A 25,842-nucleotide genomic window follows, 5' to 3' on the forward strand; every position below is an offset into this window, starting at 1 on the left:
AAAAGAGCTGGTCCCTGTACTTCAGAATATACCGCACAAGGGCACAGCTCTCAGCATGTTTAAACATCGGCATCTTCTTTGGCTTCTTCTTTGAAGCCGTTTTTGACCCCTTCTTAGAGGCCGCAGGGATGGCAACATCCACATCATCACCATCATCATCCTCACCCGCAACACCCTTAGCCACAAATTCCTCCTCCTCCTCCTCCTCACCACCCATCATCACATCAGCCACCTCCTCAACCTCACCCATCTCCACAACACTCCCACCACTCTCAGACATCACAAAACACTAACAACACAACAAAGAAATTAAACAAACAACACAAAACACACTCCTACTCCTTCCCTCACACACACACACACACACACACACACACACAAGCACACACAAATATAGACTTTGGGACAAAAAAAAAACAGAAAACTATAATGAGACAAACTTAGAAATAGACAAGACTCACAGAAACACAGGACTACTTACACTAACAATACACACTCAGCAATCTCCTAAAATCTCTCCTCCACAAACCACTCTCCAGACCAACTCCAACTCTCTCCTCCACACTCCAAACTACACCCACAATGATTTTGGGCGCGTTCACGTATTATATATGGGTCTGTGAACCCTCCCAACTGACCAAACACCAATCAGTAATGTACTTTCATTTTCGTAGTGACGCATGTGAAATAAATTACAAATTTTCGTATTTATTTCACGACTTCACGAATATACGGACAACAATCGAGGATGAAATACGAAAATACGACTAAACGGGAACCTGATTCTACGAAAAAATATACCATATAATAATACGAATTTTAAAAATACAACACCAACATAAATGACCCTCCGGAACACAACTTTTTATACAACAGCAGAAGTCGTATTCATTCGTACACGTACGAATACGAAATACGAATACGATTTTTTTCTATCGTAATCTTACTAAATTTCCCCCTTAATGTGGAAAAATGCAAGGTCATGCATCTTGGGAGACATAACCAGTGTGCTAGTTACTGCAGGAAGAAGCCCTATAGGCGAAACACGTGTCCAGCTCCGCTAGCCAGTTCCCCTCCAGCCTCATCTCTCTGGCATCCATTGGCAGCATAACGGGTCCCAGCCGCCGCCTCACATACCCCGGGCTAGCTATTCTGCATCCGGGTAACAGGTATTATCGGGTCCGGCTCCCCGTCTCCCCGACTCCACGCATTCCCACAGCCACCGGCAGTACTGGAATACAGCACCCGCCAATCCGGCGCTCTACCTCTCCGGCTCACACAGCACCGCCTGACGCGCTGAAGTCCGCCGTCAGCCGCTAACCCAGGCAGCGGCAGCAGGTACCTGGGCGCATCTCCCACTGCAATGTGCAATTGGGAAGAGCTTCCATTCTGTTAACTTTGCCCAATACCCTTAAATGTGCTATACTGTCAGCTTTGTACACCATCCACCCTGGGTCTTGCACGGGACATTCAGGTACTGAGTGTCAACACACACTGTGTCAACCAATACAACACAGTGTCCATTTCACCAGCAGCTAAGGAGCAGATCGTTTACCCACTTGAACAAGTAACTTTGTATCAACCATGCTTTAAACATGTATCAGTCTGCCACTCTGCTGTAGATTCTATCCCAAGCAAGTGAGTCAGCCTGAGAAGCTGAATATATCAACTTAACAATAATATCCTTAACATCCGGAGTAACTGTACCAAGTACTCTCTGTCAACATCATCCACACAGGTGGATTTAACTTTGTCAACCATTGCAGCTTGTGCAGATTCCACTACTCCAGGCTCATAACCTGACAAGCACCAATTATCTGTTCAATCAATTGTGCAACAGTGTGTGTATACTGGCACATTTACTCTGAAGTCTGCCACAACTTTTAGAGGTTTTCCACCTTTAGTTTTCCACAATTCTCTAAGATATATATGTGCGAGAGTATTTTTTGTGTGACCTTGCTTGGTTTGTCTATTTCATGCATAACCTACCGTGCCATATGACAGCTGAAAGCCTCTAAACGTATTTAACGTATTGCACGCATAATTTATATAGTTATAGACCTAGGCTCTCCCATCCCTAGTTCGCCATAATACCGCAAACACTCATATATATTTTACTTGTGACTTCGAGTATTTTTCTGCTTATTTAGTCTGCCTCTCTCAAACCCATTGGTCGAGCCGGCTGCGCCATTTCTATCTGTAGTCTAACAGCCTCAATGGATTGAAGTACACCGAATTAACCCAGATATATTGCCACCATACCCCGCTGGATTGCCCAAACCCTCTCCGAACTTGGAAGCTAAGCAGTGGAGGGCCAGGACAGTACCTAGGTGGGAGACCCCTGGGGAAGACCAGGTGTGGCAATATAAATACAAGGGAGGTGAACCGCTACTTCAATCCAATTGCTGTATATATGACTGCCAGATTGAGTTTCTCTTTGGAGACCATTTATGTTCGAGGCCTTTTTGTATGGTAACCATTGTGGCATACCTACTGTGCAATACCAGCACAAAATTGTTGTCATTTCCTTAGGGGAACTGAATCATTTTTCTGCCTATGATCACTGGTAATCGTACCTTTGAGAATACAGTGCATAAATGATAAACTAACGTGTGATATAATAATTTTTATCCCTTAAACAATTGTAGTTTAAGGATCACACTACATATCAAATAAATCTTAAATAATTACTTTTTCTTTTTGTGCCATCTATTTTAATAAAAAGTCTCCAATAAAAGCTATGTTTTAAAACAATCACTTAATCCAGTCAAATTTAAAAAGGAGTGCGCCCAAAAAGCGTTTTTTCTGTCTTTGTCAGCTCTTTTCTGACCAAAACCCCAGTGTATTAGAACTGGAAAAGGATCTGGGAGTCCAAATAGATGACAAACTGGGGTGGGGTGTAGTGTCACATAGCAGCAAAAAAGGGCAACAGAATTCTGGCATGTATTAAAAGGGGCATGGAAACTAGGGACCCAAAAGTAATTATGCCACTGTACAAAGCTTTGGTTAGACCACACCTTGAATATGGAGTGCAGTACTGGGCCCTGCACTATAAAAAGGACATCATAGAATTATACAAAAATCCAAAGAGCAACAAAGCTAATTAGGGATATGGAGAATCGAAGTTACGAGGAGAGATTGAGCAATTTGGGACTATTTACACTAGAGAAGAGTCGTTTAAGGGGGACATGCTCAACATGTTCAAATATATCAGGGGCCATTTTAAGGAACTGTCAAACACCCTTTTTACTGCTAGAAAGGAATCAAGGGCACGAGGGCACGAGTTTTGATTAGAAAGTTTTAGTTCCCTTAGAAAAAAAAAATTCTTTACGGTCAGAGCAGTCAAACTTTGGAACTCTCTTCCGGGAGAAGTGGTGTTGGTGGAGACAATAAATACATTTAAAACAAGGTTGGATAAACAATTATTGGTTAAAAACATCCCTGGGTACAAATAAGAATCAAAATCTTTTTTTACATTTTTCAGAACATACTATACAACAAGGGATTAACTTAAAATAAACAAAACAAACAAAAAAAAAACTTAGTTGAACTAGATGGACGCAGGTCTTTATTCAGCCTCACCTACTATGTAACTATGGGCCTTATTCTAGTTCACTCTTTCTGTCAAAATCCTTCTTAGATGGACAAAACCATGTGCACTACAGGTGGGGCAGATGTTACTTGTGCAGATATAATTAGATTTGGGTGGGGTTTTACTTCAAAGTGAGATCTATATTGCAGTGTAAAAATAAAGCAGTCCATATTTTCCCAGCACAGAAACAAAATAACTCACCCAAATCTAATTCTCTCTGCACATAACATCTGTCCCCCTGTAGTGCACATGGTTTTGTCCATCTAAGAAGGATTTTGTCAGAGTGAACTAGAATAAGGCCCTTTGTACAGTAAATATGTAACCATGTCCCACAATATATCTGTCTGCTGCTGAAAATTGTATTGGGAGAACATGGAGCAGCACAAGAGCTGGGTCAGGAAGAATGGGTTGGTTTAAGATTAAACTCATCATCTGAAACACTTGCCCTAAGAGAGGCCGCAAGCCTGGGCACTCCCAAAATATGTGGAAAACGTCTCCGATGTTACTACATTTTCTCCAACAAGAGTTATAGGACGATAGACAAATTCTATGCAGCCTCTCTCGGGTGAAATAGGCCCTGTGGATAAACTTGAAAAACATCTCAGAATGATTTATACACTGAGATGATTAACAAGACCTAAAGGCATTCTCCCAGTCTTCCTCACTAAGAGATCTATCCAAGTCTCTCTCCCACATGGATTTGGAGTTCAGTTTATGCCTTCTATTGACAGAGAGTAAGTGTAAGTACCACCACGGTATGCCTCCTTATGAGAATAAGCGCTCGCTCTAGTTTTAAGAAAGGCAGGGAAAGCTGTTTTTTTAGGAGGTGTAGGTAGGTGTGATTGTAGCCAACTCCTTATCTGTAGATATATGAAGAAGTCTTGTTTGGGGATTGTAGATAAGTAAAGGGCACAAAATTATCTTCCACATACAAATCCCCCACTGTAATGATTCCCTGTTTAACCCATCTATCTAGTGGCAAATTAGGAAGTAAAGGTTTCAGAGCCTTTTATGATAAAAAAAAAAGGAGCCAGTAGAGCTACATTCTCTAGGGATGCCACCATTTTATGCCAGGCTTCTAGGGTTGCTTTGATGGATTTGTATAGGGCTGATGTTTTCCTCATTTTAGTAGTTGGAAGCCATAACAGGTCTGCAATGGGGGGTAGGGTGGGAATAAATACTTTCCAAAATCACCCACAATTTAGAGTCCTGAAGACCAAACCAATCTATAGCCTGATTCAGCATACATGAAGTGTAGTACAATTCTATATCTGGGTAGGCAACTCCTCCCTCAACTTTGGACTGTATTAATATTTTCTTTGCAATTCTAGGTCTAGCCTCTTTCCAAATATATTTAGTCAAAAGTTGGTTACATTTGTAAAGCAGGTTTTTGGTAGGGGATCTTGGGATAGCATAAAATAGTAACATCAATTTCGGAAAGAGGACCATTTTAGCCGCAGCCACTCGCCCAAGCCAAGAGACGTCGTGCATCATCCAGGCTCCACTTAGCACTGCAAAGGCTCTCAACAGAGGGTTATAACTACAGTCAATAAGGTGTTTTTCTGGTGCCAAGTAATTGTACATTTATTTTAGTCTAGTGACAATATCAGGGGGGGAAACCCAGGGGAAGGGCCTCTGTTTTACTAGTGTTTAGTTTATAGAATGAGACTTCAGAATAATCCTGCAACACCCCGTGAAGAGCAGGAAGATAATTTTCAGGATCTAAAATACATTATAGGATATCATCTGCAAAAAGGCTAATTTTATGGGATGATTTACCAATTACCGGACCTTTAATAGAGTCATTACATCTAATATATTCAGCCAGAGGCTCAACCGCCAAAGCAAAGATTAAAGGAGAAAGCGGGCACCCCTGTCGGGTACCATTAGAGATTTTGAAGCCTGAAGAAGTACCCCCGTTCGTGAATACTTTAACAGAGGGGTAGGAATACAGAGCTAAGATAGAATCAAGTATCTGGCCATTGAAACCTAATTTTTCTAAGGCTACTTGCATGAATCCCCAATGGTGCCTATCCAAGTCCTTCTCAGCGTCCAATGAAAGTACTAAAAAAGGGACTTTCTTTGTCGTGCAGAACTCAATAACACCCAGAACTCTGCGAGTATTGTCCAGGGCCTGTCTGTTCAAAACAAAACCAACTAGATCGTTTTCAATAAGGGAAGGGAGTAATGGATTTATATGATTATCAACAAGTTTAGCATATAATTTCAAATCTGAATTGAGAAGCACAATAGGTCTATAGTTCTGGACTGATGTTTGTGGTTTCCCCGGTTTAGGAATAGTGATACAGGATACAGGATTCAAACATATTTAAAGGAAAATGTTTTGCCAAAGAGACCTTGTTGAATACTTTGAATAGCACTGGTGACAATTGGGTTTTGAAGGTCTTATAAAAGTTGGATGGGAACCCATCTGGTCCAGGGGCCTTGTCAGATGTAAGGCAGTCAATACGAATTTGGACCTCTTCTAGCGACCATGGTGCATTAAGAGACAGACAGGACTCCGGGGACAAAGCAGGTAGGTTAATTTTATTAAAAAAGCTTTCTATCTTCTCATAGTGGGGTTGACAAGTAGAAGGGTCATCCTTTAAAATATAGAGTTTAGATTAATACTCTGAGAAGACATTGGCTATCTCATTCGGGTCGTAAACCTTTGAACCATGGTCAGAATAAAGTTTTTCCATTTTTACGTAAAACCTCTTGAATAGACATATGGAGCCCATCCTTGGCCATGCAGTTCCTTTCCCTTGCACTCATGACCTATAAAGTACCACTCTACCCCATACATTACCCCCTATCTTGTGTGTGTAATCCCATAAATATCCACCACTCAAGGCCGCTGAGAGGGGGGAGTGAGTACATTTTACACGGGCCCAGGCCTGTCAGGGGGTCCTGGGACACACACACTTTTTTGGGGGGTAGTGTTTGCCCATGTGTAGTGGTGGGAGTGAGTGTGGGAGAGAGGGCTGGTGCTGGGCATAATGGAGCAGCAGGAGAGCAGCCCGGGTCAGCTGTCACTCACAGTGTGTACAGTGGCAGTGGCCAGTGGCAGGAGTTTTCCATCGCCACAGAGCTTCAATGCAGGAGCATTCTGCTCCTGCTGTGCTGACTACTCTGTGCAGCTACTCTTTGCAGCTCAGCTAAGCTATAGGAAGATGTGTCAGGCAGAGGCTAACAGAAAATGACTGCCCACATGCCAGGCTACAAAAAAATGGGCACCGTTGAGCAATGGGGAGCCAGGTTTCCTTTCCAGGAAACACAAGAGTGAAATAAGGGGTGGGGCTTATCGGGTCTACTGCATCTGAAGGAAGAAGAGGAAGCTGAATCCTTCCTGATCATAAAACAAGACCCATGAATTGGAGGAGAGAGACAAAAAGATAGAGAGGGGGTCCTGCTACTCTACTCTTGCATACACAATAAGTTATGTATATATTGATTGTTGTGTATACAAATTATGTGTCTAACTCTGCTGGGGGGCAAAATCCTACCTGAGTTATTTTTTTAATTACCCTGCAGCCTTCGGATGATTGTCAATGCTATACTGCCGCAAACCCTGATGGTGGGTGCAGGGTTTTAGGCAGTATAGTACAGTATGTGTGGTGAGCAGGTGCAGGGTTAGCAGTGGGTGCATTTTTAGAGGTAAAGAGTTAGGGAGAGGGCCTGTCCTGTGCCTGGTCCATGGACAGAGCTGCACGTGAGCTATTAAGGACTAATTTGTTTAATTAGAAACTCCCAATTGCTTCATTAGTCATTAATGACATTGCAGAGCAAGTGCTGACATTTCTTTTCTTAAAATATGGATTTTAGGTTTAAACTGAGCTGTGTACATAGCGTTACACTCTCACTATACTGAACTTTTGGGGTTATTCAGACCTGATTGCTGGGCTACTAATTTGCGTAGCCCTGCAATCACTCATATGCTGCCCAGTGAAATCCCACCCCATGCAAGACGAAACACCTCCACATAAGGATGCAATGTTAATTATGGGCCAGTGCTCTGGACTTGCATTGGGTGCCAGAGGACTCACCGGTAGACGGGATTCCGACAGTCATTACTCCATTGGAATCCCGACTGCTAAAAGCCCGACACATGAGCAGCGGCTATTCTCCCTCATGGGGGTCCACGTCCCCCATAGAGGGAGAATAAAATAGGTGTTGAGCATAGTGAGCCTCTGTGCCCGCAGCGTGGCGAGCGCATTGAGCCTACAAGGGGCTTTGTTGCAGTCCCAGTAGTTGGGATTCCGATGTTGGGCTAATGTCTGTCAGAATTCCGACTGTCGGGGTGTTATACCACACACCTTGCCCCCAGGCTAAAATTTGCCAGCCAGCCCCTGCTGGGACTAGATGCTGCCGGCAGCCTGCATGTGTGAGGGAAAGGTGTGGTGGAGGAGCTCTGTCAATGCAATAACTGCCACTCAGTAAGCACCCACTTTGGAAGCAATGGGTTAACAATGGGTAAGCAGACTCCTTGGCAGCTTGGGGGAGCCAGCGCCAGCGGAGTCTCCATGGGGGCCCCGGAAAGTTGTTGTACCGGGGCCTATGATATATTTTGGCAGCCCTGCCCCCGCTACCTATGAATGTTCCCCTCTCCCCATGTCCATGTGTCATGCCTCGCTAATCCTACTTAATGCTATCAATTCCAATTTAAGTCACGTTTGCTCCATGGGCCAATATTACTTGACAAGACATTTCCTGTAGCTCAATCTGAAACCTCAGAGATGGACATCTGACCTTTTTGTGCACGGCACCCATTTAACACTGGAGCATCCGTAATCCAGGTCATACTGCCAAGATATTAATACTTGTTCAGTGGAATAAATGTATTAGACATAGATAATAGATTTGAAGTGAGAGGTACCGTACACTTGAGAGTGCATATTTCAAAGATTAGTCATACAGTACTGTATTGTCATATACTTTTTCCTTTATGCACCATGTGGTGTGAGATGTTTATAATGTACTAGATAGTTAGGAATAATTGGCAAAAAATTTTTGGCAGGGCCGCAATCAAGCAGGGGACTAGCGGGACTCCAGTACTAAGCAGTGAGTGGGTCTATCCCTGGATTGGTACCAGGCGGCAAACTTATTGCAGTTGGATCATGGGTAGGTGGCCATGGAGAAAACACTGGTAGCAATTTGAAATTGGTGACGGATGCAAGCCAACTGGAGCCTGCAGCTCGACTGCCAATTAGGAGCTGCCACAGGGGGTTCCTGTTATTTAATTAGTCCTGTGCCCCACAATTTTTGATGACAGCCATGGGTATTGGTATACAGTTACAGATGCTTAAAGTTGTGACACAGCTAAGCAGCAAAGTATTTGGCAAAACACACATGCCTAATATAGGTACATGGACTCTTCTACAGCTTTTAAATGAACCTTTATTAAACCCTATTAATTTAATTTAACTTCAAAATTCAAGTGTCAGAAATTATATTCATTTCATATATACTGTATACAAGTAGGGATAGAAATCTAAAGATCTAGTATGCGGTGCCGACTCTATGGAACTCATTTTCCAGCACAGTTCAAGAGACCCGGACTCTAGAATCTTTCAAAAATACTCGTCTTTCCTCTTTATTAAAACATTTCCATAATCTCTTTAAGTATATTTTATGAAAAGCTTTTCTGTGCTTCATTGTTCCTGTACTGTATTACATTAATTCTATCTGTTAAGTGCCTTGAGTCCTACTGGAGAAAGCACTACATAAATAAAATTATTATTATTATTATTATTATTATTATTATTATTATTATTATTATTCACATTTTAAACAAAAGCTTCACATGCCTATTTCAGAACATGAAAGCAATGACTTTTGACACCTGAATGAACACAAAGTTGTAGATGTCACCAGAAAAGTGTGAAAGTTACTGTTCAGGGAAAGCAATGATGATATATGAACTATGGCTAAAAAGAAGAATTCTAAATCTACTTTAAACATTAGTCCTTAACAAGGCCGTTGCAAGGATTTTAATCTCTCTCAGAAAAACTTTAGCTTCCTGCTCCTACCACCACCCAAACGCCAATTCCCACTTTCCAGAACCTAAGGTGAACGTGCGAAGGTGGCGTCTTAGAAGTTCAACACCTGCCATTGGCATCAAGTTCAACAAGGACTCCTCTCTCAGAGTCATCATTCAATTTGTGCTAGACTCAGGGGCATCCTCTAAATTCTGGGGCCCCTAGGCAGCTGTTCAAAGCTAAGCAAGAAGAACAATGTGGATGGAGCTGGATTCTGTTTTCGAGCTTTATTAAACATCTACTGTAGGACAGTCTTAGTACCAAGCAGTCATCAGTACATAGAATGGAATGAATGGAGCAAAATCAGATAACTGAAAGAACCAGTAGGTAGGGAGGAGGGGTAATCAAAGGAAAGGCCACTCAATCAAAAAAGGTGAACCCGACTTACTGTACACCGGAATTGAAGGTGGTAAACATATAAGGATATCTTTTACAGTTCCTGAGGATCACCACATGGAAGGTAAACCAATTGAAATATCGTCTGTGCTGATGACTGCGTGGGACTGAGACTGTCCAAGATGCTTCATAAAGCTCAAAAACAGAATCCTGCACCATCCACATTATTCTCTTGCCTGAATTGTTGTATCCTGGTGAGGACTTTTCTGTGATCTTCCTTCCTTCTTGGGTCTGCAAGGATTCGACTTTTTAAGCTGTTAAAAACTGCTTAATTTTAAAGCCAGTCACAATCCTTACCATTACGACTGAAATGTGGCCTATTCTGTATACTTGTGGGCTATATTTCTAGATAAATTGATATTGCAGACATTGAGAAAACTGTGGAATGAATAAATGTTTTGTATTATTATCAATGTAAAGCAGATGTAATTCATAATTTGATAAGGTACACACTGGTCAAATAGTCAAATAGAAAAAAAAAATATTCTCAAAATATAATAAATATAACCGAAGAATGAAATAATATAAGTAGCAGGTGAAAGACGAAGCAAACAGATAAAGTTATTTCTCACATGTCTTGTCTATGTCTAATGTGATGATACGTACCTAGCTCAGCTGACAAATCTCTGTCACATATATACTCTACCAAGGCTATATAATCCTCATGGCACTAAACAACCAAATGACGATGTACTCCATACAGACCTACTGAGAATCTCTGGTGTTTGATTAACAGTATTCCTAAGTGTAGGATAAACAGTTATCAAGATTTAGCAATGAAAACTTTAAAGTTATAAATAATGGTTTAAAAAAAAAGTTTTTCAAACAAAACTTTTTGTTACAGCATAATATTTTGTTTGATCTAAAAGTAATCAAGTTATCTGTGGGTCTATTCAGACCTGATTGCTGAGGTCCGAATTTGCTCCCGCGGCCGATGGTGCAGGTCTTTATATGTGCATGTGGCAGGGCGTCCGCTGAATGGTGGGCAGGAAGGGGGTGTGCATGGGGACCAACCAGCATTTTATGGGTTTTCCCCCCCAAAATGCTGGGCGGACCCTTGTGAACACAGAAGTACCCATGTGCATCCTCTGGGGTGGGCAGCTCACATCACATTGTCAATCCTTGCTAGTGTGTGGATTCGCTCAGTGGGGGGAGGGGTTATCGATGGTCAGAATATCAGGCCTTGGACTGAGATATCCATTCACATCTGCCAAGTTACCTGCTCTGGGGCAGATTTATCAATGAGTGATATTTTTGTTATCGTTCCTTACACCAAAGAACTGACATTTTTTAAACACATGACATTTAGGAGTCCATTTGCTGGAGCACCAATTTCCATTGGTGACCAGTGATAACAGGGTGTCACAAATGCAGTTATTTCTGGATGTTATCTTACGTTGCTGTGTTACCAGGATATTCCAGCCTGCACCTCTGCTGCCATACATTCATGGCCTTATTCTGGGTCACTCGGTCCCCCGCACATTTGCACAGGGGACCAAAGAGTTACTACTGCGCATGTGCATTTCTTCGCATGTTCATACGCTTGGTGGGAGTGGGCACGGTGAACTGGGGTGGGGCGGCAGGCTGCACCCATGGGAACACAAAGCTAAGACACCATAGAGTGTCTTAGTTTTGCATGCGCCTTCCAAATCATTCGATGGTCGGCGATCATCGAATGATTTGTCCCCCGCACCCAAGGCTGTGAATGGATATGTATGCAAAAAGTCCCAGCGCTGTGTGTTTACTAGAATAAGGTCCTCAGTAAGAGACTTCGCAGTTTCCCTGATTGCACACCTGCAATACTTCAGTCTCTGGCAAATTAACTCCACAGGTGCAGAATCCTGATTACCATACTCAATGGAGTTTGCTCCTGGCGATAGAATCGCCAATCGCCGCCCCACCTCAGCCGCCGGAAGGAGGTGCGTGTGCATGAGACGCGTGCACGCTCCGTTCCGTCAGAGCCATCTGCTGCTGGTCCCCTCCACCTCCCTGCAGCCCCGATATCCTGCCTGTCTGCCTGAAGCCGAGCGTGCAGATGATTAGCTGCAGTCAGGGCCGACAACAGGGGGGTGCTGTTGGTACAGCTGTCATAGGCTCCGGCCTCTGGAAGGGCCCAGGCAGCTCATTTTGCCCACTGCAACCCCCATGACTGCCTCAGCTGTGCTGCCTGCTTCTTCAATGCAGGACACTGGTGGGCAATTAAAATGCTGCACCGGCTTTTGAGACAATCGTAGCTTGTATACTGGCTGCCGGTACATGAGCACTGATTGGCTCACCAGCTGGTGCTGCTTTTTAATTGGCCATCGGCATCCTGCATTGAAGAAGCCTGTGCTTCAGGACCTGCAGCAGGAGTCAAGTGTAAGTGAAGAGAGGGGTGGGAGATGGAGATGGGGGGCCCCAAGGGGAAATCAGTCCCGGGCCCCAAAACTCCTAGTGGCAGCCCTGGCTGCAGTGGGATGATGTCAGAGATGGCTGACTGGGGATTGGCTTGAGAGAAGCATCTGGATGGATCTAAGACGGTGGCGCTAATGCCGGCAACTGGCATCCACGTGGAAAGGTTGAGGCCTGTACTGGAGTAGGGAGCCAGCGCCAGATGCCACAGATGCAATCCAGCCACATCGGCTGAGATTGCATCGCAGGGGGCACTGGTCATTTTATTAAGTTGAATTTTGTTATACATCCTACTGTCTGTCATATTCTGATGTAACAAATCTAAATTGATCAAGTCTGCTCCCGGCACGCCAGGTGCTACCCCATGCTGCAGAATGGCCAGGAACATCTAGCCTGGCTCCTGTAAATATTGACATACTACAGAGAAAACTTTTCAAAGGTATCTTACATCCAGAGTATTAAACATGGTGGATGTCACATTCAGAAATGTCATCTCCACCACTTGATTGTAAATTTTAAAATTATAGCGCTAGGTAGACATAATGATCCCTCGGAAGAAATTATAGGCCTGCTGTGGGGTTCATAAGGTCCATGTGGATCCCTGAGGCCATATAAAGCAACGGTAGGCAACTGGCGGACTGCGGTCCATCTCCGGACCACAAATGACAGAAAAGCGGACCGTCTCTAGATTGTAGATTAGTGCCATGGTGCTGAAGTAACATGGCAGTCATGCTGTAATGACACAGAAAGGCCGGAGCGTCCATCTTCCTTCCCCCACCAAAGTGCCAGTGTTACAGCTATTGATTAGATAATACCACTTTCAGACCACACCCGGGTTATTACCGTGTCTTTGTGCCTCTAACTCGGGTCGAGGTGCAGTGTGAAAGCGTCACTGGGAAAATTCCCAAGTTGAGAAACACTGCATTTCAAACCTGGTCTTGACCAGGGTTGAACACTGCTCTAACCTGGGTTGGTGTGCACTCTGAAAGCTCCTTAACTAGGTTCTCCAACACTGCATTCATCAAACGCAGCTATTGGATGATTTCACTGTCTCCTCTGATGAGGTCAGCGGCCAGGAGCACAGCCATGTCCTCAGTTTGGTCAGATGAGGAGGTGAGGGGATTGCTGGATATAAGGGGAGACGAAGAAATAAACAAATGACAGGAACAGTAAAAGATGCTGTGGTTTACAAAAACATAGCTAAAAGAGTGGCTCTCCCCCTGCGCAAATGTAGGCATCACTCAGTGTTCCTCTCAGCCCCTCCCTTTTGTTTCCTTTGTGACGTCATGTTTGTGACCTGAAAAAAGTCCACTTTAAAGACACCCATAGGCTTTGCTGTGCTGTCCCTGGTCCAGTGTGAACGTGGCCAACGTGGATATAACCTGGGTTGAAGTGCAGTGTGAAAGGTGTCAAAAAGGTGTCTGACCCAGGTCGCAGCAGGGATGAACCCGTGTTCAAAATACAGAGTTGGACCCGGGTTTGCGGTCTGAAAGTGGTATTAGTCACCTGGGCGGTCTGACACGGCATCCCAGGAAGTTAATGATGTGGAGGCTGAGGCGCTGAGTAAATTTCAGTCCTCCATGCACCGCAGCATGGTGGAGCCCCAAGGACCCAGCAAACTAACATTAAGGCACAGGAGACAGACTGACAGCTCTGTCCCGCCTCAAGAGGAAACCAAGCTATCCAGCGGTGCAGGCTCATAATGTCTAGTAAAGGTTTAAGCCCCAAGTTTTTATTTTGGTGCTGAAGCTTATACTTACAGTACATTTTATGGAATGTAGTATACGTTTCAGCACCAAAATTTAAACTTGCTATTAATTACATTACGGATACTTGATTTTGTGGACCTCGATCAAAAAAAATAAGAAATGTCCAGAATCCATAAAAAAATTACTTGCCACCACCTTACAGGAGACAGATGGTTGAGGTACTTCTGCACCTCTAGCATCTGTCAGGGAAGTGCAGAGAGCCCAGTGCTATTGTAAGTGCGGGTGAGACTGCCAATGGATGTATATGCAAATCATCCATTCGCAGGGCTGTGCGTAAATTCGCTGTGCAGCAGGAGGGCAGGCATTCATACGGCCAGTGGGCAACATTACAAGGCTTTCTAAGCAGTGAACTGATGGTGCTTTTCGAGCGAACTAGAATGACCTCCGTTATGTGTACTGATACTTCTAGAATTTTATAATGAAGAGGCTTTATGTAGGCATAGTAAGAATTAGATACATGCAGTAAACACTTCATTGGAACATTTACTCAGGACCTTGTCTATTTTTACACCATCAAAGCCTATGGGTGACATTTATTAGGGGCCGATTTTGTGACTTGTGCGATATTATTGCAGATAACAGCAGAATTCGCACATTTTTTACAAAATCGCCAACTTAATAAGATGCGAATTGCGGCAAGAAATTGCACTTTTTGCAGCAATTCTGAAGTAATGGTTTTTAGTCACACTTCTATTCTCATCCAGATGTTTTCCCATTATAAAGTATACAACCCCCAAATTTAATGGGATGCAATTTTTGGTAAACTTTACTAAAAACCTCCAAACAAATAGACCTGGTTCTGACAGGTGAATTTGAGAGAACCATGAACAGATCAGTGAGATCTGTGCATGGTTCTGTCCAAAAAAAGTGCAAAATGAAAAAAAAAGAAAGAAAGAAAAAAAACAGCATGGGGTCCCCCCTCCTGAGCATAACCAGCCTCAGGCTCAAAGAACCGGTCCTGGTTCAAAACAAATAGGGTTCCCCTGGATTTTATAAAACCAGCACCAGGTTTATGGGCCAATCCTGGTTCCCAAAATACAGGGGACAAAATGAGTAGGGGTCCCCCGTATTTCAAGGACCAGCACCGGGCCTAACCAGCCAGGAGGGTAATGTCACAGCCGGGGGGGATACTTTTTATACAAGTCCCCCCGGCCCGGCCAAAGCATTCTCCCCCTGACCGGTCAGCATGGGCAGGGTTCGTGGGATTTCCCGTACCATGAATGGCTGGTAGGCGAACCTAACTCCCGGTCTGGAGGTGGAGCCCCAAAAGTAAACAGAAGACCAGCTCATGGCTACAGTGGTGCAGGGGTCCTGGAGAAGTCCTGAAGGCAGCTTGCCAGTATGTTTTCCTTTAACAGGGACCCCACATGGATTCTACTGGAGAAGTGGACCGAACTACTACTATCAACATAGGTAAGTATCTGTATGTATGGGCTCCATATGTAATAAAGTTTTATTTTTCAGGTGTATATGTGTGTGTATTTATTTAACTATTTGTACTACAAGTTCCAGTGGGCCCTTTATTTCCCCACATGCTGGGACTTGTGGTTCTCCAAGTCCCTGCATGTGGTGCAAGATTGCTGGGACTTGTAGTTCAACAGCAATGCACAATAGGTTCTATTATTACACTTTTCATCAGCCCGATGCCCACCACCGAGGGGCATTGGGGACAGCTCCGGGCTACAGCATAGGCAGGTAAGTTCTGGAGGGGGGACCCCTTCTTTGGGGGGGTCCCCACTTCCCCATGCCCATGCTGACCGGTCAGGGGGAGAATGCTTGTATAAAAAAAGTCTCCCCCCCAGGCTGTGGTATTACCCTGCTGGCTGGTTGGGCCCGGTGCTGTTTTTATAAAATCCAGGGGAACTCTATTTGTTTTTCCCGATGACTTTATGAATCCAGGGGTCTGACTCTTTGAGCTCGGGGCTGGTTTTACTCAGGAGGGGGGACCCCACAATGTTTTATTTATTTTTTTACTTTTTTTTACACACATGTCCGAAAATGAGCACATTTTCAAGTCTAAAAAATCACACTTTTTTGTTTCAAATTCGCATCTTATTAAATAATATTGGAAAAAAATTAAATAAAATCGCATCCTATTAAATGTCTCCTATTTACATGTTGATACTGTATCCTTGAGAATTCTGTGGCATAAAGTTCATTGGAAATACAAACTTGACAATCATAAAGCGCCTTGTCCTTTCTCTTCTGAATAATATGGGATTTTAGTTTGGCTGTGAAGCCTATCCGTTTACCTCTTTTGATAGAATGGGACCTTTCACTGTTCGTGGGAAGTTAGACAAAGGGTGGAATGCAGAAACTCAGGATGGGCAGATTTAGGCAGAGAAAAAAAATGCAGACTTCTGTCCTTGGTGTAAACAACGCGCGTGTGCAAACCCCGGGAGTGAACAGCTTTGGCTAGTTCCACACTTGCCGAGCCATTCGTGCCAGGAATGCGGGGCAGGCATTCCTCTATGAACACAGATGTGGCACTGCCTGTTCTGGGCGGAAGGCTGATGTCACAGCACATGTCCCAAACTTGGTGGATAGCGGCCAGTATAAAAGTCAGTTCAGCCTCATGCTCGGGGATGTGTAAGCGAACACATCCCCTCGCATGTTAGTGGAGGGATTCGCATGGTGGTGGCCAGTGTTTACCTGTACACTAAACTGCAAACATCTCAGCCTAGCAAACAGGTCTGAATCAGGCCCTTAGTTAGCATGGTACTGAATGATGGTAAGCCGAGACAATCTAGAACATGATAGAAGAAATGTGCATTTAAAAGTTACAATTTGCAGCCCGAGCAATCCCCGAATGACCATGCATGCACGGTACATGCGCTGGTTCCTCCTGCCAACTAAGCCAGCGATTGTCGTTCACAAAGTGATTGACAGCCGGCGGCCATTTGTAGGCGGCAAGCTGGTGTTTTCTGGGAGTGCCCCAGAAATTGCAGACTGATGGGGGAGAGGGCTGCTGACATCAGCAGCAGCCTCCATTACGCCGTGGTCATAGCAGCACCGAGAAGGCCTAGACTTACTCAGCACTGCGAGCAGGGGGGAGACCATTCGGTGGTTAGTGATTGCAATGGTTTTCCTCCTGTGTGCATGGCTGCGAACATGAGCGTTGTTTAGGCACGGGTATATGATGCAATTCAGACCTGTTGTGAAGCAGATGAACTAATGCAGAGATAGAAACTGAAAGTCCTGAATGTCATGATTAAACAAGCTTTAGAAAGCCGGAGGTTGCAAATGACACTGCAGATCAAAAATAATAATGGGTACTTGTGTAGTATCACAGCTCCCACGATGTGCATAGTATAGGAAAAAATCGCATCGCATGCCATCGCATGCGATGCGATGCGGTGCGATGCGATGCAATGCCATTTTTCACAGAAATCATTGACGTGTTAAAATCCTGTTAAATGCACCCCAAAGGGCATTTGTTACTGTACCACCCCCACTATGAACGCCAACCCAAAGCGTGGCGAGCGCAGCGAGCCCGCGAGGGGCGGCGGTACGCGTCCTGTCACCTTTTCATACCCCCACTATCCACGTCGGCGTGGAGTTGAGAATAGAAAGTGTGGCAAACGCAGTGAGCCACCGAGCCCGAAGCGTGGCGAGCGCACACGGATAGCTGTGAATCCCACGAGGGGACACGGATACCTGTGAAGGTATACGCGTCCGCTCGCCATGCTTCGGGCTCGGTGGCTCACTGCACTCGCCACACTTTCTATTCTCAATTCCACACCGACATGGATAGTGGGGGTATGAATAGGTCGTAGGACGCGTACCGCCGCCCCTCGCGGCCTCGCTGCGCTCGCCACGCTTCGGGTTGGCGTTGATAGTGGGGGTGGTACAGTGTGAAAAATGATATTTGGGGTGCATTTAACATGATTGCTACTAATTTAAATGCATTTGGATGCATTTGTGATCAAAAACGTATGGCATCGCATGGTGTGCGATTTTTATCACAAATGCATAAAAAACCCGAAAAAAATCGCATGCCATCGCATGCCACTACATATGGCATGCGATGTGTGCCGTGAAGGTATACAAGTACCTAATAATGGGTCTTATTCTGGTTGATGCGTACTTTCCCGAACACTTTCGGATAGCGTTTTTACGGCGTCTGCGCATGCGTGGGGAACGCAAGGCGCATGTGCCAAGCATGGACTCCGTACCTGTTCGTGCTAATCCCGTACAAAACTGTGCACCGCAATCACTCGGGAAATATGGGCGTATTATGGGCGTCATGCGGAATGACACAGGGGCGTAGTTTCAAAGTGGGCAAAACTGGGTGGAAACATGGGCGGACACGGGGGAGTGCACTTATGTTGGTGGGCGTGCATTCGGATAGCACTCCGAATGCACGCGAACAAAACCGATAGAAATGTGCGGTGTCCATAAGCAAGTATTGCTTTGCGGAAACCACTCGGTCCTGCGGTAGGCGAACGGAACGCCTAATGACTACAAGCAGTAACAGCTGAACACAATACAATCGACTCCTTTACTCATTACTCACTAATGACACGCTTGTCAGTGCTTTAATTGAAACCATTGCTGCTTCAAGGAACCTTTACTAAACACACACATATATATATGCTGTACTTGTCACACACTTTGAAACTGCTAAGAATGGACATCACTGAATATTAATACTATCAATACACATGTGTATTATACATGTACTAATTAAACCACACAATTTTGGAGAAATAAATACATTTATTTAAATAAATGTCACAGAAACTGACACTGTGAATAAATCAAAAAGCATGGCAGGAATGTACATAAATAAATTATAACATAAAACAAATATAATTTTACACATTCATAACCACAGCAGAATCATTTGGAACACAAAGGGACTTAGCAACATCACTTCAAGTACAGCAGACAGTAATGGCAGGCAAAAGAGGGCAACAGGGGAACCAAAAATGACATTTGAACCAAGGGCTAATCTGGTTACCCTCAGCACGTGATTGGACACAAGAAGCTGACACACACAGCACAATGCAAGATTTGGGACCACATAACGGTGGAGATTAATGCACCCACAAGTTCATTTGCGGGCACGTTTGCCCTTGGTAGGCTCCTTAGCATGTGCAGCAGCTCTTCGGCCACGGCCACGGCCACGGACAGATGCTGGCCCAGGTGGAGCAGATGCTGGTGAGGGGGTGGATGGTCTTCCCCCTCTGCCAGCAGGGAGTGTTGCTGGTGGTAATGCACCAGAAACGGATGACATTAGGACCCTATTGCTGGCAACTAGCTCCACCATAAGCTCATTATGGTGGAGGAGGAGATCATTTTGACGCGTGGCTTGCTCGGCCAGCACCTGAACACTTGCAGCCATGGCCTGATGCGCCTCAGCCATGGCCTGCATGCTCACAGCGATGGACTGCTGGGTGCTGGCCAAGCTCGCCATGATCTCCTCTGTCCTACGCATCCGTTCTGATGCCAACTCTCCCTGCTGGTTAATGTCTCCAAGCATCTGGGCCAAGCTGGCATAATCGATTTGGACCGATGGCTGCTGCTGCACAGGCCTACCACTGGGGCCAGGTGGCACGGACTCCTCCACCTCCTGAGAAGAGTCATCACCAAACGGTGGGGTTTCTGTTGAAAATTATAAACACAATTAGGACACATTCTAAGATAATTACTTCCACAATCTTATGGCATGACAAATATTTACCTTCCACAAAAGCCGCAAACACTTCAGCTGGGGCCTCGCTGTCCATGGTGCTCACCCCCCTGACCTCCTCAACTGCAACACAGCACTCGGCCATCAACTCCAGGGGGGTGAACTGTAGGCGTGCTGGCATGGGCCCGGCCCCAGATCTGTGGCTGTGTTCCCACCGGTTGGTCATCTTCTTCTTCAGGTTGGTTTTGAAGTCGTGCCACCTGCAATGTAAGTTGACATATTCATACATGTCACTCCAGATGTTTGCTGTTGCAGCCATTGCTATGTGCTACATATTACGACATGTGCTTAATGTCAAAAACATAACATTAGATTCAACTATGAAATCAACCCTTACAATACACATTCACACTCACCCTACTATAACTATCAACTAAATGACATGTCAATCATGTCTGTGTATCGTACCAACCTCACCGACCATTTGGCAAATCCATCTAAGCATGAATTCAAACATTACTGGTCTATTACTGGTCACATTTAACACAAATGAACTTGCCTCTTCTTGACGTGCTCCGCCTCACGAACTTGTGGAGCCACTGCATTAATCTCCGCTGTTATGTCTTCCCAAATCTTACATCTGCGTGTGTGTGTCAGCCACTCCTGTGGACACTCGATCCAATCACGTGCTCGCGGAACCAGGATGGCAAGCTCCTGTGCTTCAAATGCCATATTTCTGGAACTTGGTTCCTCTGTTGCCCTCTTTCGCCCACGGCCACGCCCACGGCCACGTGTCGCTGTACTTAAGTGCTGCCCATGCTACTATCTTGGGAAGTCACCGGTTGTGTTCCAAATGATTCTGCTGAGGCTGCATATGAGCCAGCTGCAGATTGCCCTGATGTTGATGGGCCAGCTGCAGGTTGGCCTGATGTTGATGGGCCAGCTGCAGGTTGGCCTGATGTTGATGGCCCAGCTGCAGGTTGGCCTGATGTTGATGGCCCAGCTGCAGGTTGGCCTGATGTTGATGGCCCAGCTGCCTCATCATTTCCCACTGCCTGCCTGTTCAGTGGCACATAGGAGGTGGTGGAGTCCAGGCGGGCAAAGAGTTGCTGCCACTCCTGGTCTCCCTCAGATTGAGATCCAGCCATGTTTGCAGCAACTTTGTCACATTCTAATACACCTTTATATACTGTTTGTGTCATTGGCGTACATCAGCGACACCTGCGTTCCGTGCGCGAGTGTAACGGCCGCCAGCGTACGGCGTGCTGTTTTCGCGCCGCATACGCCACGCCCATAGTTGCGGCAATTCCATTGTGCAAAACCTGGCGTAACTTCAACATAAAATATCGGTCACCTATTCTAAGATTGCATATAATGTACACCTGTGAGTATCGCACAATATACATGCTATTTGGGAATGTTCATGACTACTGTGGTATTGTTGAGATTGATTGAAATATTAAAGTAACCCAATCCCTTAGAAAATCCAGGCCACAAGTTATACACAACACATGTGATAGGCCTATAAATAGTGGTTTGATGCTAGAATCATTTGTCTCCAGATCTGTAGTTGGCCAGGGTCTAAGGTAAGCTCTTCCATGGTCCTTGTAGATATGATATACATTAACAATGTAAGTGTATTAATGTATGCACCATTGGCTCACTGAATACAGATTGTTGGCCCAGCAAAGGCTTTGTAGCATTATTGAAACATGTCACATGTTCACTATTTCACTCACAGGTGTTAAACCTGTGTGTGACCATCTATTGCAGGACGACATGTCCCAGCAATAGTTGAAATGTGTCATAGTACATGATGTCGGCATCAAATGCAGACACCTATAATACTCAAGTAGTGTTTAGTAGTTACATGTTGTAAGCATCTGTGTGTTTAGGACGGTGTGTATTGAGTTCATATTATTGTTACATCATTATAGATTAATATGGATCTTCGGGACTTCACTGGGCGGCCGTCTATTGTACGTATTGAAGCATATAAATATATTCTTTGTCGGATATGGCCATTATGTGCATAGGTGCATCATTATTTATGTGCATTTAATTATAGGTTGCTGAAGCAATGATGGGTTTCATGGCTAGGAGGCTAAGGGCACTTGCGGCTCTCCCCACTCGTCGGGCAAGGAGGCCAGGACGTGCTAGAATCTATCACACACGGGTGACACTCTTTGGGATGCCCGATGATGAGGTACTTACTAGGTACCGGTTACCGCCACATGTCATTCTTGATCTTCTCTCGCTAATTGAGAGTGATCTGGAACCTCTTCATGGGATCACGACAGCAATTCCGCCTCACACTCAGCTGCTGGCGGTCTTGCATTTCTGCGCCTCAGGATCATTCCAACAAGTAGTGGCAGTACTTGCTGGAATATCTCAGCCGGCCTTCTGCCGAATCCTGAGGCGTGTGACGTCAGCCATGTTTAGGCGCAAGGGGCACTTCATGGCCATGTCTTTTGCCCAAGAGACCCTTCGCAGAAGCCAGCAGGCCTTCCATCAAATTGCTGGCTTCCCTAATGTGATAGGGGCTGTGGATGGCACCCATGTACCATTTGTGCCTCCATCACGAAGTGAGAAGATATATAGGAACCGGAAATTGTTCCACTCACTCAACGTGATGGTGGTATGTGGCCCATCCATGGAAATTCTCGCCTTCAACTCGAAGTTTCCCGGAAGTGCCCATGACTCTCATGTTATCCGACAAACCGGGATTTGGCAGAGACTCCAAGAGCTAGAAGGCCGTGATGCGTGGGTTCTGGGTGACTCCGGTTACCCATGTACGCCCTGGCTACTTACGCCGTACAGCTCCCCAGCACCTGGCCCACAGGAGGCATTCAATCGGGCGCATGTTGCCACCAGGCAAGTGGTGGAGCGCTCAATTGGCCTTTTAAAGGGACGATTTAGAGTGCTCCACCGCACTGGTGGTGACTTACAGTATGCGCCTGAAATGGTGTCGAGGATCGTGGGCCTGTGTGTATGTTTTCATAACATTGCTGTGCGGCGTGAGATACCCTTTGATGAGTGGGAGGTTCCATCTGAGCCGCAAGATCCGCCCCTGCACCCATCCCGCTCCCCAGAATGCCGTAGGGGATACCAGATGCGGGACTCTGTGGTCCAAAGATTCTTCAGGTACATTTTATATAGTTGCACACAACACAACAATTATTATAAAAATCACCCCTTCAAATATGTACAGTGTGTTATTTGTCAGTCTTACAAAACAACAATTAGGCAGCCTGCCCTCTTAATGGCAAAGAAATAGGAGATATTTATCATATGTGCTTAGTTTTGTTGGAAGTACAATATAGCTGCTCATAATTATACCTTGTGCAAGGGATCTTGGGCCTTATTCTGGTTGGTGCGGCCGGGCCGTACGCGTACGTTCCGGGGTTTTTCATGATCTGCGCATGCGTACATTCGCTAATGCGCAGGCGCGAACACTCCACAACGCTTACGGACGGGTCTCTCCGCGTGAAAAAACCTGTACGCGAGAGTACGGGCATTGGGGGCGGCATAGGGGCGTGTTGAGGGGAGCGGCCGAAATAATGAGGGAAAATGGGCGTAAACATGGGCGTACACGGGGGTGTGCACCAAAAATGAACGGTGCTACTACCGCACGATCGCCTAAAGCACTGTTCATTTCGGACACAAAACAGGCGGCCGCCAACCGCCACCTCAGACCACCCCTACAGATACCGCATGCCTGCGTGCGCCTGGGTTTGCTAATTTACGCTGATTACTACTCAAACACATACACCTGAATGTAATAAGCAATGCTGCAGTCTATTAAGTCCAAACCATGATTTCACTACCTGCAAGCCACACACAGCACTCAAACACATTGGAAGCTTATCTTTCTATACTTCTCTACATTTAAAGGTTTGTTTAATTTAAGGTAATAATCTTTTTAAGACCTGCTTATATATGCTAAGGTAGGTATTTGTTAAACAGTTATACACATTCACTACGTGCTTTCATAGACTTTACACAGTAGCACACTCAATCTACACAAGTCGACATGTGTCAACGTGTTCACTCTAATACAAACATAGGTTTTGTATTTATGATACAATAACATAAACCACATCTAACATCTACAAAGGATGTTTCAGCAATGTTTTAAGCCCATGCCCACTATTATGCACATTAATTAATTCAATCAATTAATTAATTTTCATAATTATAGTTGAAAGGCAAGATTTGCAGATCCATATATGTGAAGGGTATGCCAGCGTACACGGACGTACGCTCACTCTCACGAGCGGTGACATAAGCTGAGTTTTCTATTGAAAACAATAGGGACCCGTCCGTGCAAGCTGGCGTACGCTCAGATAGCCGCAAGAAGTCGGTGGGAAGACGGACGAGAGACGTCCGTAAACGGTGGCGTACGCTCTGTTGTACGCCAGTTGTCGGAGTGTAAGGGCTGGTCCGTCCGTGTACGTTGGCGTACGCTCAATTGTACGCCACTCCCCTTCGACGTTGTTTCTGGCCGTACGTATGCGGCTGAGTTGTGGGTGGACTTAACCCCAACGGCCGCGTACGGAGAGCGTACGCTAATAGTGAACGTACGCACGTTTGGCCGCTCCGATCAGAATAACCTCCCTTATGTGTTTGTTATATCTTCATTATTGTAGTTGATACTATCACTGATGTCTGGTGAGTACATTGATTTATTCTCTTTTGAACACATGTATGTTTGTTATGTGTTGGTGAATTTTTTATGTGTAGATGTATGCTTTATTCTCAGATATATATATATATATATATATATATATATATATATATATATATATATATATATATATATATATATAAGCGAAGATGCCAGGCACGACCTCCGTATATGTTTCAGCCCGGGTGCCCGCACAGCAGGGGATGTAGATAGGGCAAGAATGTGCAGCACTCCACGGCAGTAAAGTAGTAAAAAAGCTTTTAATTTCCAAACAACGTTTCAATATCGATTAGATATTATCATCAGGTTCAAATATTTATATATGATATTTGAATTTATTTACATGTTTAGACATTTCAAGTAGGAGCCAGGCAGGCAGGCAGGCAGCGCTGGTGTATAATGGTGGACTCAGGATACCTGCAGGTATGTGTATGTGTCTTTTAAACATACTGTAAATGTACGCATACACATAGATGCATACAGTAAGTAATGCGAAGTACAGCTATGCGTTGCAAAGCTATAGCACGCGTTGCTTGGCGGTGCGATGCGTTATTGGATTTGAAAAGTGCATACACACTGTGTTTTAAATCTAGCCATCTGATATATATATATATATTATTGTTAGGTATGCGATGCTAACCTACACCAACTGTTGTTAAGGCATGCGAAGTTTGAGCCATTTGTGTTGGCGCTGAGACGCTGTGAATGTAAAAATGAACAATAAAGTTATGAACAAAAATAACTGGGTTCAACCAATTACACCACATGATTGCTTGATGAATGCCATTGCTAAGATGGCGACTAATCAAAGAGCAGACCCTTTTTCAGGTGCGGAACTGCGTGCACTGGTCTCCGTAATGGAGAGAAGGCTGGGCCGTGCGGGGCCATTCATTAGTAATAGGCAAAAACGCAGTGCCTATGCTGCGGCAGGGCGCCGTATTTACGCCCGCACACACGTGCGGAGGACCATTGCCCAGCTGGAGAGGCGGTGGTCAGACCTCCGCAGGAGGCAGCCAGAATTGCTCCAGCAAATAAGGAGCGAAATTGCGGAATGTGAGTATTTACACATGGAAAATTCGCACTTACATTATAGCATAGATACACTTAATAAATTTTAGCATGTTAAGTGGGTGTCCATGGTTTTCAAAGGCCATAGACTGTTATGTGTGCTTCTTCCTCGTTAACATGCTGTCATGTGGCTATTATATGTAATTACATAGGATTATTGTTTCTGATGCATACAATGGCCTGATGTATTATGTGTTCACCATTGATAAATGCAAGGGTTGTAAGGATGTTATAAATTGCTAACAATCACATTTGTACTGAAATGT

General features: G+C 44.9%; 1 pseudogene; it reads left to right on the top strand.

Annotated features, from left to right (window-relative positions):
• Positions 1 to 2,248: 2,248 nt before the first annotated feature.
• Positions 2,249 to 2,367, top strand: LOC146077298 (5S ribosomal RNA; annotated as a pseudogene).
• The last annotated feature ends 23,475 nt before the right edge of the window (positions 2,368 to 25,842 follow it).

Source organism: Crinia signifera, chromosome 4, assembly GCF_055691185.1.
Source record: "Crinia signifera chromosome 4, ASM5569118v1, whole genome shotgun sequence".
Taxonomy (NCBI): domain Eukaryota; kingdom Metazoa; phylum Chordata; class Amphibia; order Anura; family Myobatrachidae; genus Crinia; species Crinia signifera.